Here is a 4,869-nt window from a genome sequence, read left to right as displayed (position 1 = left end):
TATAAAAAATAAATTAATAAATTAATAATTTTATATTTTATGATCTTAGAAGTTAAATTTCCCGACTGTGCGAATATTTTTTGTGCGTTAAAATAATATAATCGCCCATTTTCGCTTATTTTTAAGATAATATATTTTGTTACATAATAATGTCTTTTTAGGTAAAGTAATTTTGCAAAGTAAAGTCTATCTTATTATTTATTAATAAATTAATAATTAATGTTTATTTTATAAAAATAAGGTTTTTCGATAGATATCTCTCCTGTACGAATACATTTTGCACTTATAGTATTAAAGCAATGTGTCATCCACATTCGAGCTTACTTTACCCGAAGATTTTACTTTATCTCTTACTTTATCTCTTACTTTATCTCAGATTCCCTAAATTTTCGAAAGCACTGCACATTCAAATAGAGGATCCTGAAGAGAATTCCGCTTCCTCTACGTTTAAAGAATCGCAAACGAGACGTTGTAAGTATCAGAAAAGTAACTTTTTGACGAAAGAAGAGACAACGAACAGATGTTACTATTCTTCCACTAGAGATGCTCGAGCAGATTCTTAACAAACGATGCGTTCGTACTATTTTTTGATTATATAAAGCGGAATTTAAGAGTCAATGATACATTTTGTACTTGTGCAGTTTGACAATTGCCCATTGTATTGTAACTTGTTATTTTCGATGATATTGTCTAGATTCCCAGAAGCCATTAGTAAACTCTACGTACATTAGTTAAGTCATCTACCTTCTTGAAACTTACACGTAGAATATGTAAATCGAAATTTATACGATATACGAGCTACATCATCTAACTTAAATTAAACTTTAGGAATATATATAGTCCGAATACATTCAGATGCACCTTTTCATTATACATATCACTCCCGCAGGAAAGAAATGTGCTTGTAATTCGCTGTGTGTGTGTAAGAATATTCAAATACAAACGTATCTTTATCAATAGTAATAATGAAATACATTTTTTAATTCTAGAAAAGTATCAATATTGAGTAATATTACAGTATTGCTATTGATTCGTGTATTTTACGTACAAAAAAATAGACAAATCTTAATTAATATAACATAAAATTTTCATGTATTTCACACTTTTAATGATAAAATTTTTATTTAGATTTTTCTAAATATGAGTAACGTAATTATGATTTAAAAGAAAAGAAAGAATAAACATATTCAAACTCAACTATTAAATCCAATTGTAAAGTAATGTGGAGTATGTAGTTAAATTGTATGATGCCTTCTTAAATAAAATACTTAATAATGCAAAAAAAATACAAAATTACTTAAAAATTGAAATCACTTATTACTTTCTGTTATGATATGTTAACTACTATGGGATCCAAACTGATATATAAAACGGACAAAATTTTTAAATGCACATCTTAATTTAGTTAGCTTTTAGCATGGAAGACTGAACATCCTAATAATCACTTACTAAAAATATAAAAATTTCGTTGATTGTTCTATTACGTCTGAACGTCTGTGTAAAATTTTCCTTATTGGTTTAAAAGTTATTTAATTTTTTGTTTACTTTTGAGATTTATGTAAAATCGCGTTTTATATAGCACCGATTTACAAATTTGATGAGGAAGTAGCATTACAAATTAACTCAAACTTTTTACATACACTAATAAAGCTCTACTAAATATTTGTGCAAAAGTTCATTTGAAGCGATTTAAAAGTTTAAAAATTATTTACCTAAAACTGCAGCAAAATATAGTCATTATAATCATGCATAAGCAATTATAAGTCAAATTATTTTGCTTTTGCAGTTGGTTTCGGGGCGTATTTACGACCAAAATTTTTCAACTATAATAATATTGACTAATGTTAATTTTCCTAGCTGACCCTTTTGGCTGATATTGTACAGCCAAAATACTCTTAAAAGAACATATTTCGTCGCTACACTCGATCTAATCGGCAGCGACCGGAAATGCAAGCGGACAAGAGTGTTTGGTTATCACCCCCTCGTGGCGTAGACATACAATGTGTTCGCCACTTTTAACGCGCCGCGTGTAAGCACTCGGTCAAATGTCGCTGCATTATTTGTGCGCTGCGGAAGAAGTGAGAAACCAGAGAGATGATCGAGAACAAGGGAGAGATGCAGCTTCATATAACGGATATACGAGGGTACATCGATCCGACCGCAGCTCGATTGCTAAACCGCCGACTGCAATGCAGCCGTCCGCCGACGGTTGCAGTTGCATCGAAACCGGGGAAAGCAGTCGGTCGCGCCGTGGGAAATTTAATTTCGCGCAGGCTTTGCGCTTTACGCTCGAAATATAACCATGCCGGCGGCGATCGCACTCCGCCGCTCGCGCGCGACGATACTCTCGCGACGGATACGTGCAATTCACGAAAAAAGTCATCGCTGCCATCGTCACTGCTACCGGAAGAAATGGATGCACGGCAAATCAAAGATTTCTCTCGCAGGATTCCTCGCTCTTCCTTCCGCCCTTTCCAATTGCCGGTCGTGTTCAAACGTGGAAACACAAATTTGCCTTGAACGATTTCCCCGTGAATATCCGGTGGTGTTTCCTCTTCTGGTCGTCGATTAATGTTTACTCACTGTTTTGTGATCTCCGAACAATTGTTAGCTACGGACAAATATGTATAAAATCTGTCGGAAATTCCCCTAAGCGTTCATTTAAAAGCGGAATTCGCATAATATCTGTAATTATTTTTTGTAATAATTAAATATATATTTGTTTTCAAATTTGATTTTCGGTACACCTGTTACAAAATTAGAACGCGGATACATTTGTATTCAACGTTTACTAGCTATTTATGAATTCCACACATATTGGAAAACAATTAAAATTATATTATTAGGTTGCACGAAAATATGTGATTAACATTAGACGATTATACAATTATTTGTAAAACAAGAATATATTACTGAAAAAATGTATATATCATAACTAAAATTTTATCTCACTTCTCGATTTTCTGTTTTTCTCCCAATTTTTGTATACATCGCGTGCACTACTATTCTACACCCTAGCAAGTTCCCATTCTTCACATGCAAATCAGAGATACATTGTATTGCTTTCAATTCACCACTTCTCCACCGATCGCTTTTTCTGTTCGCTGACTCGTTTTGCCCTTCCCTGCATTTATTCACCACTTCTGTTCCACATTCCACAGTTGCAATCAAGTCGTAAATGTAAACTGCAGAATGTAAACTGTACAGTTACTACCCAATTCTTTAAGTGTCATGTTACGATTTTCATCATTAAACGCAACATATTGCTGTATTGAATTGATAGAAAAGTGATACAAGTAATATATTAAAATGTTTGAGATAATGAGAAAAAATCTGCCCTAAAGACTATATTTTTGCAGAAAAGGGATACAATTGTAGCTCATTTGTGTATGAAAAAAAAATGAAATTGTAGAATTACATATTTATTATCCTAACTAAACCTTGTCTCAATCCAAAATTTTAATGCTATACTAAAAAGTTGTTAATTTTGAGATGCGTTTCAAATAAAATATTTTTGATGATACAATACGAATATAAAATTTTTATAAAATTATATAAATATATATTTTTTTATAAAATTATATAAATATATAATTTACTATAAAAGTAAAACATAAGACGGTATTACCGTAATCCATTCTTATTTCAAAACCATCTTAAGTAATATCTTAGATACTAATACGTTTTTACAACATCAATTCGATATCGATTCGATGTCTAATTGACGGTCATTTTTAACTAAGTAGAGATATACCGATCGCTTCTTCTATTCCGCCGATTTGTTTTGTCCTTCTGTTCCATATTTTACAGTTTCAATCAAGTCACAAATGGAAATTCTACATTTAGTACCAATAACATACTTTTGTCTTTATTCGCAACTTCTATTCTGTATTTTACGGTTGCGAATCAAGTCGCGAATGCAAATCATAAGTCGTATCACTACAATTTTTCAAATACCGTATTATGATTATATTACATAACAAGATATTTTTAACAAAAGAATATGTTGCAAGTTTGATAAAATTTCTTAAGAATACAATTATGTGGTTCTCTATAAAATTACATGACATGCATAATAAATTATATAAAAATAAAATGTCAGTTTCTTCTATTCATAAAATAAACAATAAAAATGCAGTTTATTTCAATTTTCATTTGCAAACATCTTGTAAAAATCACTTGTTGAAAATTAGGATTTAGAAAGAACTCTGTAAATTTTTTGGAGTGAAATTTTCACTCTAATCCTGGAGTCACTGACAAGTTCACTCTACGCGGAGGAAGTATTCACTTGAATAGAGTGAATTCACAGTTTATAATTGCTAATTATTAACTATGTTTAGTTGTTTTGAGTGTATGAACAACGTCAAATATTTGACAAACTCGGAAATGAATTTATCAGAGGTAAGCCTGTTTATACATTTGTACATACGTAAAATAGAAATCAAAAGGATATGAACAGAGGTTAAGGTATTTTGTATAGATACTTTAGAATAATAAAAGAAATTAATTTTCACTGAAAACGTTAATAAATCAAAAAATTCATGTCTTCAATCTTTAATATATTTGTACACCTGTACAGATAAAGTACTTAGAGATTTCAAGACTTAGTCAAAAAATGCCTGCACTTTACGATTAGAATACAAAACATCTTCTCTCCGAGAAAAGTCACTCTTTTTAGAGTTGAAAAATAAATCCAAATGAAGAGTAAACAATTTCACTCTTTTGAAATGTAAAATTTTGCTCCACTTTAATTGGCGGTATTTTCATAAATATTTGGAATAACTTTTCATTTCAAAAAAGTGAGATTTCATTCCAAGAAATTTAGAGAAAATCGTAATATGGAGGAGATAGATTAACAATCATAAAGTG

This window comes from Trachymyrmex septentrionalis, unplaced genomic scaffold, assembly GCF_001594115.1.
Source record: "Trachymyrmex septentrionalis isolate Tsep2-gDNA-1 unplaced genomic scaffold, Tsep1.0 scaffold22, whole genome shotgun sequence".
Classification (NCBI taxonomy): Eukaryota; Metazoa; Arthropoda; class Insecta; order Hymenoptera; family Formicidae; genus Trachymyrmex; species Trachymyrmex septentrionalis.
The sequence above is the reverse complement of the archived record's forward strand: the minus strand, read 5'-3'. Positions refer to the sequence as shown.